Genomic DNA, 16309 nt, shown 5'->3' with positions numbered 1-16309 from the left:
TTTGGGAGCACTGTGCCTGCTTTCCATTCAAAGTTTTATCTAACAATGACCAGACCAATGGCAGATGAGAGAGGCAGTCACAGCTAGAGAAGTATCTTCAGAATGGTAAGCCTGGCTATAACAACCTGATCAACTTTCACATGTAGGGCTTAAACCTTAAGGGATATGTCTATGTTGACTGCAGGGTGCTCTACCTTCCTTACTGAGATGAGTTAGTTTGTATCTAAAATGCTAAACATTGCAGCCCTGTCCTGGCTGTTGGTTCACCAGGTTTAGAACATCAGGGTATTGTATTTCTCCGATTTCTGAAGCAAATGCCTTTCTGCAGGTTTCCCAAAATGTAAAAGTGCAGTTTCACACTGAACAGCCTGTATTCTGTCCATTCTCTGTCCCTCTGGATCAATGAGTGGAGCCACCCACCCCTGCTGCTCCACAACTGCCAGATCTGATATGGCACCCAGTGGGTAGAAGCCAGAGGCAAATAACAGGCACTTGGGGAGGTAGAGGAGCAACATGGACCTCCTCCCTCCCAGAGTTTCCAAGAAGACTTGTGAGAATTATAGGAAGAGTTTGTAGGAAAATTACATCTCAGTGTGCTGTGTTCTAGGACAGGTCTGCAAGATTCCTAGAATGGGTCTCATGAGTTTCATATAATCCAAGAAAAAAGAAAAATCCATTTCAACTACCTGAAAGGATGGGTGTGCAGGTAGATGAGTTTAAAGAGGCTTTGTAGCTTCTGGCCTCAGATATTTTGTGCCAAGACATTCAAAACAGAAACTCAGGGTTGGTCTTTAAGTTGTACTTAGTGGTTATTCTATATTTTTTCATTTGAGTATTCATTTTTTAAAGCTACTGGCCTTGAGTGTCCACGAGTTTCATGGCCAAGAACCTTACTGAGGTCTTGCTTTGGGGGAAAAGCAGCATTCCATGTATTTTGCCCTGCTCATAGTTTCAGTAATTTAACAGACTGATAAAGGCAGCTGGGCAGAAACCAAAGGACGAGTAAAGTAACACTGACTATTTAGTCAAAAGTCATGTTTTGAGACACTGGCCATGTTTTTCATCTGTTGGCTACATTTAGTTTTGTCCCTCCCCATTTTACACTTGTTTTTCAGTTACTTTGGATTCAAACATTACAAATACTGATGCCTTCATAATTTTTTTGAAAGCTACAGCAGGTAAGTTTGAATTTTTCAGCCAAATAGTTTGTTATATGAAAGAGTTGAAATATTATCCTACCTCTCAGGTTCAAGACTTCATTTGCTATCTTCTTTTCCTTGTGTTCTTAGAGTATCAGTCTGCCTGGTAAAGCAGCGAGTTCCAATGACAGAGTGCTCTCTGTGAACCCTGGGTGGCAATAATAATAATAATAATAATAATAATAATAATAATAATAATAATAATAATAATAATAATAATAATAATAATAATAATAATAATAATAATAATATTGTTTTTTCCTCCACGTACAAACTTGTTTCTCACATGGAAAGAACTGCATGCTTTGTTTTTATATTCTGTGGCATATCTGATGAATCTTTTGCCTCTAAACAGTTCACAGGAAAGTCTTTGTGAGAGCTCAATAGAGGGATTACACACATTCTTGGATTTTGCAATTGTAAATGCTTTTTGATAGTGTCAGTGGTTTGCTCTGGTGAGTGTATTGATGACTGCTGGGAAAATGTCGTGTTCGCTTATCTTGCAATTGTAGTGATGGGCAGAATCTGGCATATATTTGGGTTGTTGTAGCCTAGATGACTTTTCAAATCCATTTAAATGTGGTCCATGGCATGTGTGCTCTTCCTTTGGCAGGCTTGGAGCCTTGATAACTTGTGCTTGTATCTGACTGTTGCAAGTTGCCGTATGTCCCTTTTCCATTCCTCCTTTCACGTTGCTGTGGTTCTGATGAGAATTGTGGTGCTTTGGAGCAGGTGGGTGCAGTATGACTGACTCCACAGCAATTGTAGGGAGGGAATGCTGTTTTGGTTTTCTGGAAAGTGCTTGGTGTGCTGTGGTAACCTTGCTTGAAGTGAACTGTTCTGGGAAGTGGACGTGCTTTGAAGGACCAAATAAGAGGTTTTTGTCTCAAGAGCTTTTCACTTGCTATGTGTGACTAAGGTATGTAAGGAGAGTTCAGGAGGGCTATAGAAAATGGTATGAATAAGCATTCCTAACAAATTCTAGAAAGGTTTTTCCTGCATACTTTGGAAATAAAAAGATACTGCTTATTTACAGTCTCTTAAATTCAGACCGACTGGAGTGCTAAAGACAGTGAATGACTTCTGTTGTAAGAAACATCTTTTTAGTTCTGATCCAATGCCTGCTCTAGCCCTACAGATGACTCCCAGTAGTTACTGCTGAGTCTCAATTAGTCTTGATGCAACTGATAACAGGGCTGCTAAAGAAAGTTAAATCCATCAGGAATGCCTGCATCATGCTGTCAAACACAGCCAACTAACTTTTCTTCTACAAAGTTCTGGCAGGAAATAATTCTTCAAAATATTAGTTTGCAGGGTTTAAAGATGTCTTTTACATGACAACATTGTGGATTTCTCTTAATGCACCAGCAGAAATAATGTATATTAGTTTTTTTCTCTACACCAGGCCCTTTTGGTGAAGAGGGGTGACTTGATAAGTACATGTGCAGTACTAATTTTACAGGTTATGTACACCTGTGTATGCTCATAAAGGCGTGTGATGACTGTGCTACCAAAAGCAGTCAGTTATTTTGTGGAGGTCAAGATAGGCACAGAATTATTCCTTAAATATTGGTGCAAGGTCAGCACATTCTCAAGACAGAAGAATGAACCCAAATTTCTGTTCCACAATACAATAGATTTTAATAAGCTATATTTAGGCTTCCTGGTTGGCAAAGACAGCAGTTCTACAGCTTTATTTGCTTACAATTAAAACTTAAAATTATTGTGCTTACATAAATGCTGCTTCATAATATAAATGGCAGTAGTGCTTTGTGTGTTCTTCCATTATGGTAAAAAACAATCTCCAAATAGAGATCAAATAACTCTGTGAAAGACAAGAGTGCCTCAATTGTCATTACCTGTGCACAGAGCCTTTTATTGGTGCGACTGACAGTTGAATAAACATTCATTTTGGCTATTAAAGAATCTCACCCAGCAAACTGTCCTTGTTGTACATGTTGTAGTAATCATTAGCATACTGTTACTTGAGAGATGTTTTACGGCATATTTAAATGCCATGTTGGAGTAAAATTTCTCCAACAGTATTGAAAGACAGAGTAAAGTTCATTCTTAATGCACCTCTGTGCTGCTCTTCTCTTCCCCATTGTTGAAGATGTGTAGGCAGCACTTAGTGTCCTACCTTGGGAGGACAAACATGGTTTCTTGGGAGGGAAAACATGGTGAATGCTTCTGTGTTACTGATACTTAATGTTAAAACCAAGCTTGACCCCAAACTTGCTCATCTCATATTACAAGAAGGATGACTAGTGAATAAAAAATCATTAAAAATATGAAAAAGTATGTTCCTTTCCTGGCAATGGCATGGACTGGCCTTGAGTAGTCAGTCTTGTCAATCTGAAACAAGTTAGCACACACGTGTGCAAGCAACCTGGCAGCTGATGTGGGAGAAGAGGCAGAGGGACTGCGCTGCAGGTGCTGATGAACAGGAAGCAGTCACTTTTCTGCCACCACAGCACTTTATTGAGCACAGATATGTCTGCAGGTCAAACCAGTGCAGCTTTTATAATAGAAACCTTCATTTTTAATAGAATGAAGACATGGGAAACTAGAGGTGAATGAACTTGCTAGGGTTGGGATACTTTTTCCTAAAAATTCTATTGCTGACTTTTGTTCACCTTCATGTGCATCTTTCATTATGAGAGAGAAGTTAATACTTACCTAAAAGAGAGTAAGTTAGTACTTACTTAATTTTCTTGGTTTGCCTTAAACAGCAGTATTTAATCTTTTACCTGAAGCAGTTTGTATGTGTCACTGACTAAAATACAATATGCAAAGGGAAAAATCAAACTCAATTTAAGACTTTTTTTGTCCTTGTCCTGTATTTCTTCTGAATGGGGTTGTGAAGTGTGTGCTGGAGTGGGAGTGCTGTGCAAGGACCATGGCTTTGCTGCAGCTGCTTGACAGTATTGAACATGACTCGTGTGTCTGCACTCAGCATCACACCAACCAGCTGCATCCCCCAACCACATCTAACAGGGCCAACTCTCCAAGTTTGGAGCAAGCCCATGCAGGCTAACCCAGCTTTCCAGGTGCCCGTTTTTGCCTGGGGCCACCTTTTCCTGCTGCAGAGGTTACAGCAGGCATACTCTGGCTGTTGCCCCAGTAACTTATCTCACAGGAGGAGCTGTGAGGGCACAGCAGAACACCCAACACAATGGGAGACAGCTTGACAGAATGGATGTTTTGCTCAAAACAAACATTGCTAAAGTATTTACCAACACTATCAGGTAGTAGAGTTGAATACAGAGTTGAATGATCTAACACCCCTGCCCTTCCACTCTTTCAGACTCTACAAACTTGAACAATGACCAAGCTGGAGAGACTGATTCAATCTATCCCTTACTACCTCCAGCTCCTAAAGACAAATGCTGTGGTTCTTGCAAGAAGCCACTAACAAGAGGACACCTTGTAACTGTGTTGTGTCTTCTCCTTTTTCATCAGGAGAAAGACAGTATGAGCAGGTACATATATCCCTATCAGTCTCATTTTCATGCAACACATTGACATCCTTGAATGCAACCTGAGATTATGGTCTGCTTGTCTTGGGCATCTATGCAATAATGTGGAGTATTCAGTATTCAGCTGTGAGGACAGCCAGTCATTATGCACTTATGAATAGAATTGAGACACATTTCCTTGACGCAGCAGAGGTTTGGAGTTGGGAATCTAGGAGGCTGACCTTTTCCAGCCTGGGTTGAACAGCAGCCTCTAACCTGAGGGAAAGGATTCAGGTGTTGATGAAAGGACAGATGAAAAGTTGAGTACTTGAGCAAATACAACAGAGCAGAGCCTGATAACAGGCAAAAAGTAGCATTCTTATGTGGTTCTTTACCAAAGGACTCTGATATAAGGCAGTTTCCTTTCTGAAAAGCAAGCATGAGGACAAGGACTGAATACCATAAGAGAGTTGTGGTGTGTATGGTATTGGAAATGTAAGTAAAATGTGACCCAGAAATCTGCAGGTGTAACCAGAATCAAAGCTGTTCTGATCACAGGCTGCATTTCCTTCACTAGAGCCCCTGTCTCTGACCACACGACCTCTGCTCCCCTGACCTTGCAACACACCATTTGTGCAAGCAGTGGAGGAATGCACATCTGGAACCTTCCTCTCTTCTCACTCAGTAGCTCACAAATGTGTTTGAATGTGTATGTACACAAACAGAAGACTGAGTATCTAAGATTTTAGCACTGCTCTAAAAATGTTATTTGTTCATATCAAACTAGGTTGTGTTTCTTATTTATTTAATTTCTATTTCAAAAGTGCAGCTGGACACAGGACTTAATTTCATATGAATTTCATATGGGAAGTTCCGATACTTTCAGACTTGGATTGTGTGCTGGCCAAGATGGAAGGTTTCTAGCATAGATATCTCTGAAGAATTTTAACTCAAAGATGTCTGTTTTATTTTTGTTTCAATGTTAAGATACAGTTCGGGCTCCTGACCTGCTTGCTGTTCTTCTCAAATATGTTGTAATAAGGACCTCATTCTCATAGTTTCTCCTTTTATGGTCCATGCTTCTTAGGTGAGCAACAGACCCACTAAGAGCTTGCTGAGGATTCAGGTTGGTTGACTCCTGTTAAAGCAAAATCACTTAACTTTAAGTTCTCTAAAGGAAAAATGGGATGAATAAAAAGATATCTAGATATTTTTCTTACTATGTAACATATATATTTTTTGAGATATTTATGTTTGTTTCTATTTTGGTTTATTGTTTGTTTATGAAAACTTTTTTCATCAAAACTGAAACCCAAAGAAAATGCCTTACCAGCTCTGTATTATTCTGTATCCCTCTGTTAACGATTGAGCTGTGCTTCAAGCTACTGGCACAGACTAGTGGGTAGTAGACAGCAGTTCTAGATGTTTCAGGAGATTTTACTACAGTTAATAGTAAAGCCATTAAGGGGATATTCAAACAACATGAAGGGATGCAAGAAAGTGTCCAATTCAAGTTACATGGTATGTTTCCTGAAATTCAGGACAAAAAGTGTAAGAAACACGAATAGTTCTACTGAACATCTACTGTTGCCAAAACACAAGGTTTCTTTATGTTGGTGCCTGTTTTGAGTAGATAAGACTTTAGTGCTGTTTCAAAAACTAAAATAGTTGCTTGGGACAAAATCTGAGCTTTTGTTGCAAATTTATTTTAGAAGAAATTTCCATCAATTTTGGAAGTTGTTAGAATTGCCTTGTGCGTTTACTGAATGGATCATTGCTGACACTGGTAAATGCTTTTTCTATTGTATTTGTATTGAACTTATGCTGGATTTTTTGTGTTATTTTAGGGACATGTCTGTATTTGTACTTCTTCACTTAACTCTGTCTTCTTCTGCCTTACAGACTGCACTGTTTCCTCCTTTTGTTTTATGTCAGTAATTTTCTTTGGTCTCAACAATACTTCACTGATAAGAGGCTAAACACAAATATTTGTAACACTGAACAATGTGGGAGTTTCTGGCACGGACAGTTCTGTCTTCTGGGTTAAAAGCAGGTGATAAAATGAAGGGGGGAGGGGAATCCCCAAACACAACAGCTTAAGATGATTCTTATTTTTGATTTGCTGTGTCATAACCTTACTAAGGGAATCAGAGAATTATAGAATGATTTGGATTAGAAGGGACCTTAAAGATCATGTAGTTCCAATCCCCCTGCCATGAGTGGGGGCACCTTCTGCTAGACCAGATTGCTGAGAGCCCTGTCCACCCTGTTCTTAAACACTTCCAGGAATGGGGCATCCACAGCTTCTCTGGGCAAGCTGTTCCAGTACCCCAACACCCTCACATTAAAGATTTTTGGCCTAATATCTAATCTAAACCCGCCCTCAGTTTAAATCAATTCTCCCTTGTTCTATTAATACATGCCCTTTTGAAAATAACAGTAATCAAAAATTAGAGATAAGTGGTGACTTCATCCCCAGTGCCATGATGTGAAGCCGTGCTTGTAGTTCAGTAGAATCAAACAAGATAAAATAACACCATCAAAAAAAGACAGCTGAGGAAACTGCTGGTTTAAGTGTTAAAGAATCCTACTTAATGTGACTATTCTAGATGGAACTGAGATTTTATTTCCTCTAACATCCCTTCTTGAAGATCCTCATATTAATCTGTCTACTAATATGCTGCACAGTGTTCTTGGAGAACTCAAACTGCTTGGGAGTAGCTTGAAACCTTTAATCATGCTTGTCTTTTTTCCCCCATGATTGCTGAGTAGAGAGATGGCAGTGAGGGGAGGGTGCTGCCAGGTGGAACTCCCTTGGAATGGCAGAAGGTACCGTGACCTCTGTGCTTCCAGCCCTGGGCTGCCACAGTGGATGAGGTGCCCTGTATCCAGGTTGTAAAAGCTGCAGGGGTGGCAGTGAGGATCTGGGAAAAGTAGATGCATAAAGTCCTCGTGTACTTTCCCTGTGGAGGTTTCAGCATGAACAGCACACGCCAGAAGCACTTACTCTGGTACCTGAGCCTCTTCAACCCCCCAGCACTGCTGAGCCCCAGGTAGTAAACCGGCTCTGTAGTGACCTGCTTGCTCCTCATTAAGAGTCAGCAATAAGGAGCGGGCCTTTATCTAAATCTGATGTTTGCATCCTGTGTTTGTTCCATGCTTCACATACATTTTTATCCCATGAAATGTTTCATACCAAAATATGTGCACCACAGGTATTTGTGAGGAAGTGTCTGCTCCTTCCCATGTGAGGAAAATTGTAAAGGTAGTCAAGAAAGCACAGCAGATGATCCTCTGTGTAAGAGACAGAGGGGCTTTTGTATCTTCACAGAAGCAAATTAGTGCTTATTTTAATTAAAAGGAACAACTAGACCTGTCTCCTGGATAAGAAATAAACAGATTTGGGAATAAAGACTAAATCCCTAGAAGGACTCAGTGCCTTGAGATGGGGTTCTTTTATTCCTTAATACATGCAAACAGGTGTGTGGGTATGCAGATAGGTGAAATACTGAGTGTCAGGAAAATCTTTGAGAAGTCTGTTTAAATAAGAAAGATTGTTTTAGTTTGGCTTTCCTCAACTTTTCCCCACATATCATTCTACAAGCTTTTATAACAGGTTCTTAATTTTCAGTTCTTTTTGGGGAAAAAAAAACAAACAAACAAACCAACACTTGTTGTTTGTACTTGTATAGTCTTTCTGACTGAAAAAAAATAAATTACCAATCTGAACTGAGTCAGTTAATAGGAGTCATGCATCCTAGGATGTTCTCCAGGGTACTCAAAGAGGAGTAATAGAGCACACAGCATAAATGTCAGCTCTGCCACCCTGCTCTTGCTGATCTTGCAGGAGCTGGGAGATGGTCCAATATACAGACACCATGACGACTCTGCAGAAAGATGCCAAGAGTACTTGAAACCTAAGGGTTCCCAGGAACCGTCCCATATTTTCTGCCAGGCTAGCAAAGGTGGATACAAGAAACTAAAATTTAATGTTGCATGCAGTTATGTACAATTCCAGCATTTTCCTCTGCTGTGATTGTGAAGGGAAGTACGTCTTCTCAATTAACACCAACGCCAGAAGGACCACTGCTGTCTCCTGATACAGGGCAGTCAACAGGAGGAGGAGCTGCAGTGATGAGTTTGTGCCTTCTAATCCAGAGGGAATCCCAAGGGTGTTCTCAAACTAGTTCGCATCTTCCTGGAATTAGTAACTGACTTTTCATGCAGAGCAAGGCATGGCACTTTCTAAATACAAGCTCAGGAAAGTATTTTTGGGACATATACAGTCTAAATATAAAACCTGTGGTGAATATCCCATTCCTGTGCACTACCTCACAGATAGAAATGTGAGCTTTGCCTCTAGTCTGACTCTGTGTATCATCAGCTGACAGCCAATGGATCTGGTTTCTGTGCTTTAGTTTTCCAGATTGCAAATCACCCCTTTATAATGTCTACACATAAGACAGTTCTCTGAGGTCACTTATTTGAGACCGTTTTCCCATGACCTAAATGCTTTCAGGTTTCTTTTTTACACCCCCTCACACTGTGCAGTGGTTTGGACCTTTGGGCACTTGCAAAGTATTCCTGTAGCAGTGGCTCTGGTCTATTCAGATACTGTAGCCTCTTTATTCTCACCAGACGTTTTTCCAGGTATAGGTACAGGGATGCACTTTTTCCTTTTGGCAAGATTGTGGCTTTGAAAATTGACCTGCAGTTGTGTATCCACCTCCTCTTTTTGGAGTCTCTACTTCCTAGGAAACGACTGTGTCATGCCTGCAAACACTGACACACCAGGCAGCCTTTGGCGCTTCAAACCAAAAAGACTATCCTCTAATTCTTCAGTATCTTGCCATTTGCTGTTCTGCATATTTATTTTTTGTCATCTGCAAGCTTTAATAGTAGTTTTAGTAACTTCATGTGTATAAATGGTAATGTCAATTTTTTATTTTACCTGAATAAATAGGGAATGGAGCATCAGCATCTTCAGTAAGATTTCAGCAGTATGGAAAGCAGTAAAGCAGTGTCACATTTCTACCTGACAGGATACGTTTAAGATCCAAACCCAGAGAGCTTTTTTGGATGTTTATCTTGCTGATGACAGCAATATTAGACTTTATATCCAGACATCAGACACTGCAGAAAGAATATTACAGATAATGGCTTTCTAGAATTGTGTTGAAAGTTTCCATTTGCAAGAAGTGGACAAAAATTAATTAGTATAATTTCAATTAGGAAAGCATAAACCTCTCTATATGAAGACATACAAGAGTATTTTCTGTGGGCTTTGAGGAATTTATTGTACCAGAGGGCTGGGGGGCGTTGCTGGTTTTGCAGATGATATTTTGGGTCATTAGAATTGTCCACAATGAACTTCTTAATATTACATGACTTCTGCTGCTGTCGGACTTCTGCATTTAGCTGTCAAGTTCAGGTTTCCTTCACATGTGACAGAATTAGAAAATACATAGAGACACATTCATAATTAAGCTGCCTTTGGTTTGGCATAGTGTGGGTGAAAGTTCTTGAACACTGAAGTCAGAAATGATCTAGTCTTCACTTATGTCTTGGCTGGCAGCTGCTGTTAAAACTGCACTACTGATGCAGCTTTTTTTTCCTGCATGCTTCTCTTTACTTGTTTTGTGTCCCTTGGTGCTTTCTGTGGAATTGTGTGTTTGCAGTGTTGGTGCTGTTCTAGCGCAGGCTCTGGAATGTCTGTAACAGCTGTTGCAATACACACAGTAAACAATTGCTAGTTACAATTTGAAACCAGTAGCAACCAAATATTGTTTACACAACTGGCTGATTTGTGTTTGAAACTTCCAGCTGGAGTTCCCTTCTTATGCCAGGGGAGGAGGAGCAGCAGCAGCTCTGCTTATTTTGTGTATTTGCACATTTATGTGTGCACAAGCAAGGCTTCTTTGGTCGCCTTCATTTCCTAATCCTAACAGCAATAACAAAGCATGCATCTGTCCAATGGGTGCTGTTCTTTGTCGTGGGATTCTAAAATTTCCTCTCACTGTACAGAAAAGTGTACTGTGTTTCTGCTGTGCCTTTGCAATCTGAGTTTGTGAAGGTGGTTCTCAACTGGCTGTAGGTATAAGGGAGCTGAGCACGTGTTTGCTGTACTCTGTTGAGCTGATGTGTGTTAGTCCAGCCTCAAAACTTACACTATCTGTGCATAGGAACCACCAACTGGATAACACAAGGTGACCCCTTACTGGCTTTGCTCTGCCATGGGGTTTGCACCACCTGAGGCAATTCTGAGGACCGGTTCTTCCAGGGGAATGTGTCAGAGTCAGCCTTAGACCCTGCAACAGGAGACTTGTGAGGTGGGAGATGCCAAAGGCAAAAAGCCTTGGGGGTGGCAGGGAGATAGGAATTCTGATTGGGAAGAGAGAAGCAGATGCTAATAGGGTGGAAGAAAGAAGGAGACATGTTTGGACTTGAAAGAAACTTTTACAGGGGCCTTGAGTAAGGAAAGGATTTTCTAATATACTTTATAAACCATTAATCACTTGGGCTTGATAAACTTGTCAGTTTGCAGTGGGTCAAGGTAATTTCCAAGACAGACTGTGTTGTATATTGCTTTGTATATTACTTTTATTTATGTTTAACATTTATGTGACACTGTAAAGAAGCAATGACACTTCAAACACTGCAGACACCATTTCTTCTTTTGTAGTCTAAAAGATGAAATAGGGCTTTTGAGAATTATTTAGCTTTTGTCACTGTAAACTGCTACTACATTCTCTGTTATTTTGTGATGGAAGTAGATTTTACAACCCTTACTCCCTAATATTCTGGTGCTCAGGCAGCATATACCAGTTTGTGCTTTGATCCGAGAAATAAAACCAGTCAAAATCCTATTAAATCTGAGATCTGAGTTTGCCATTCCTTGGAAATGGCATTTGGTATGCTTAGTATTACACTACCAAGGGATAATACATTAGTCTGTGGCTAGTTTCCTGAAGTAGTTTGTGAGGGTAACAGTTGCAGACAGAATAAAAGGTGATAGTCACATTTTTATCTTTTGTGTTTGGACTATGAAACTTTCTTCCTGTCATATCTGGTGTCTGAATTGACTGTGAGACAAGTGATTTTAATGGTCTGCTGCCATCTCTGGTAACAGTCCTGATATTAACAGGGATAAGGAAAACCTTGCTAGTGTGTTTTTTAATTTTAACTGGAAACAATTCTTTCCAATCTATATTTAGCTTGATGTCTACTTTTTTCCATGCACAAAAACATGTCTGCTCTTTGAACCCACCGATACAGCTGGAGAAAACCCTTCTGAACTGAATTTACAATGAATTTACAATGCTGTCACTGTGACACAGAGTTTGAAGTGTTTTGGGATCGTCAGGTTTCTGAAGAAGAGAAACCTGACTTCCACCTTATGCTCAGACAAAGAAAGTCCATCCTCTCTAACCAAAGCATGAAGTTGCATGATCTGCCAGAGTAGCTATGACAGTAGTATTCTCAGGACTGAAGAGATTTCTTATAATAGCCACACCACTTTCCTGAGCAAACTCAGGAGATTATGGTCACTGTGGAATTTAGGAATGCTTCAATGGTACTGCATTCTTTTAGGTCATGGCTGTTTAAACTTATGCTTTGATTTTTCAGAACCTAAACCAGAATAAGACAACTCTCCCAGTCAGATTCAGTGGTTACTTGTTGTATTATTCCCAGCTGTTCCCAGACAGGGCAACTGAGAGGTGTTTTAAAAGATTGTATTCCATTGTCAGTCTCGATGAAGGCTGAGACATAAGAGATGTAAAACTCAACACCATTCTGTCAGAAGCCAACCTATTTCCTGGTTACGATACCTTATAAATGTTTTTCCCCTATTAGCTTTTGCCACACAATGCTGCTAATACTTCTAACACAAATCACATATATTTTTACCCCATGTTGTCCTGTTACAATACATCTTTCACAGTTCTAATTTTCTAAAATATCTGGTCTTTTTACAAGGCCATAGTTTGAAACTTGTTGAAACTTGTTTCTAGTTCAATGTCTCCCTCAACAACGTCATCTCTATTCCATGGCCTTCCTAAGTCAGCACACCTTATCTCAGTGTTTGCACACAGATGTACAAGACTGTGTGAGCTTCCTGTCAAATTTTGAGAATTCCTTACAAATCCATTTCTCACACTTAGTGGGCTCACCTCTGCCTGATTTTTCTGTCCTCACTATCCCATTGTGCAGCTAGTCCTGCAAATATTGTCTGCATTTTCTATTGGTGCTACTTCTGCCCTCTTTCAGAGAAGATGTAGAGAGGCCACAGCAAACTAAAAGCAACCCAACTGTCAAGCCAGATAGGGTTTTTCCTCCTTATGCATTATTGATAATGAAAGTCCAACAGAGGTCAAGTCTGCTCTTGTCAGAAGCCTTTACAGAGAACCCTACAAGACTGGTGTTTTCGCTAAAGGGCAGGATGTGTAGATATTTCCTAGAAAAACAAGAGAACTCTTTCAACCTGGAAAATACACAAATCCTGTAAAAATATGTATTTGTGTTGCTCATGAGTAATGTTAACTCAGAGCTCACAGTGCTCACAGTACAACAGGATTTGAAGATTTAGTAGTAAAGATCTGGAATAACATTGGCAGATGCCTTGCATTGAAGAATAAATGCATGACAGTTGTAAACACAGTCTATTTTATTACATTTTTACATTGCTTTGAATCTTCTGAAACTCATCACAAATTCACATGCTGGAATATGGGAGTGGTTATATTTACTTTTTAAAGAGCAGTTAAATGGGGCATGGGAAAATTTAAAAACAGTTAAGTTACATTAATAGGTATTGAACACTTCCTCCTCATTCATGCTAATGTATAGTGAAGCTTCTGACCTTCTTTGTTTTTGAAGGTTACATTGTGTGAGGTGGGTCTGTTGAGAGAACTTATAAAATATTTTAGCCTATTTTTCCCTCAGGATTGTGATGACGAAGCTCTCTCTGGTAAGTTTTACATGGTACTTAACTTAGCCCTCCCCTGGATTTTTATTGTTGGCTGCAGTGACTGAATCTGAAATCTGAATAAGGCTTCTGTGATCCTGCTAAGGTTCAAAGACCCATCTGGTCTGATAAATTCCCTGAAGCTCTCTTCCCCCTACATCTTGGAAAGTCTGTTAGTGGGAAGCAAAGTGTGGCAAGAGAGAGGGTGGTGTAGGGGTCAGACTTTTGCATATGAATATTCCTTTGAGTTTGCAAGTCACATAGCAACTTTACCACATGGGAACTATTGGGTGTGTATTCTAGGTAGGCATTTAATTGGATGGCCATACCTACATGAAACAGTTCTTAATTTACAGATCACATGCTGACTTTAACAATAGGACAGGAAGCTCTCTTGTTATACTTATAAACAATGTCTCTAGCTTACTTTCCTTTATATCATGATGTGTTTCTTTTCTTAACAGCCAGTAACTGAAGTTTGACCACAGTGTTATCAAGCAAGCTGTAAATCAGGGTTGCGAGTGTCTTTACGATCATAAAATGTGAAGAAGCTTTTGGATTCTCATTGGTCTGCTGCTGCCCTGTTTCTCACGTGGATGGGTACGTGGATGAGGCAGGATCCAAGCCTGTGACTGGGATTGGCTCAGGCCGCATCAGGGCAGTGAACAGTCTTTGCCATTAAATGGAGTGAAGTTAGGCATTGCATTTATTTAGCTTTTCCCAGTCTTTTCATTGGCATGGAGATGTTAGTGCTCTCCTGAATGTTTTAAAATTAAGGTCCTGTTACTACTGGACTTACTAAGGAACTCAGGCTTACTTAGTGAGGTAGGAACTTTACAGTCTGTGTCTATTTTCTTTAATATTCCCTAGCCCTCTTCATTCTGCTGTGAAAGATATCTCTGGGTATACAGTTGGCAGTTACTACATCTCAAATGTATCTTGCAGTGCAGTTCCAGATGGAATTATTTTTGCCTTGTATTGTGATATGATCAGATACACAGGAGAATAGAGAAGTTTTTCAGTTGATTACATTTCTATGTATCTTTACAATCCTCAAAAATACATCAAGTCCAAAGGTAACCCACATTCCATTGCCAAGAAATGTTTAGATGCTCACAGGCTTAAAAAGGTATATTTAAGTGTTCTGCTGAGTCATGCTATAGGCTTAGAATTAAGTGTTTACAGATTTGGGCCTTCAGACTTACTTTTTTTTTAAGTAAGCAGAAAACTAGTGATCTCTGAAGAGTGACATGCTTTTCTTGCTGTACATTGACATTTTATACACCTTGTCTGGTGATCTGTTCCAGAAAAGCAACAGTCCTGGAAGTTTCCATCCATGTGTCCCATAACATCTATCATGCTTAGCTGTGTTTTGAATGAAGGCTATCCTAGAAGACCATAGTCTCAGGGAGTAGAGATGTTCAGTAAATAGTAAAGTTTAGACCATTCTGTAGACTTAGACTCAGAGAAGTGAGGAAGATAACTGGCTTGTCACCTTACTTTACTCCAGAATCTGTATAGTTTTTCTTCTCTAAAAGCACATTGCCAGCCAGCAATAACTGATACATGAAAGCAGTTGAGCCATTTGCCTAGATTTCACCAAATGTCTCTGTGGTTTTTTTTTCTTTTTCCAGTGGTAGAAAAAGTGGCAGAACTTGAACTTCCTTATGTGAGACTTCAGAGCGTGAAGGAGTTGCACCGTAAGCTTGAGATCAGAGAGTGGTGAGCAGGAAGCTTAAGTGAAACTACTAAGATGCATGACAACTACTATAAGCAGAGAAAAGATTCCCTTGAATAACTTAGTTACAAAGCCTTCAAGGTTCTGCATCTTGACTGGTTTTTTTCTTTTTTTTCTGAGGCAAATTTTTAATTGGAATCGACTGTTTTCTGTGGTGTTCCATGTTTTAAATTTTAGCACTGCAGTATCCCTGAAGGGTCCTTTATTGTAGCTAGCTATTTATTCCCTCTCTCTTTCAGAATCTACAGAGAGGTGTTTTGTGGCTCCTTGCCTCCTAATATTTATACTTACACAATGCAGTGACCACAAATAAAAATATAGCCATAAACAATATAGAAGAGAACTTTGAGTTCTGAGTTGCAAGCTGCCCCTCTGGGAAGAGGTGGATTACTTTTTATCTGAAGTGCTCATTTCTATACACTAATATACATAATACCTGAGGCCATAGCTTGAGCACTTCTTTTAGTAAGTGGCTTGGTTTAAACAGCAGAACAGTCTTCCCCTTTCATTTGCTTGTTCCTTGGGCTACTCCTCCATTATGCTGGTGGGATTGCGTGGGCAAACAGTGGTGAACTGGACTGGTGAGCTAGCCTGGTCTCAAAATACTGGCTCTTTATTTTTGATTTGGTTTTGATGGCCTGTTTTTGGCCTGAGTCAGTCCCCTGGTTCTGTTTGCTGTGCAGCAAATGGTAATGCTGACTTGTGGGTGAGGATGAGCCCTGGGGATGGGGAGTCTGGTGCCAAGGTCCCAGTTGTCAGAGTGCCCCGAGGGGGCAGTTAGGCAGTACAGTAGAGCCGGTCTAATGGCTCCCTGCTGCAGTTGGGCTCAGGTCTACTTCTCCCTACAAAGAAAAAGAAAAAAAAGAAACCTATTTATGCTTGCTTAGTGAGTTGTATTGATTGAAGCAGATGAATAATGGAGTGGAAGAGGAAGAAGAAACCATGTCTT

This window comes from Motacilla alba, chromosome 2 (assembly GCF_015832195.1).
Source record: "Motacilla alba alba isolate MOTALB_02 chromosome 2, Motacilla_alba_V1.0_pri, whole genome shotgun sequence".
In the NCBI taxonomy this organism is placed as follows: Eukaryota; Metazoa; Chordata; class Aves; order Passeriformes; family Motacillidae; genus Motacilla; species Motacilla alba.
This window is presented reverse-complemented; position numbering follows the sequence as displayed.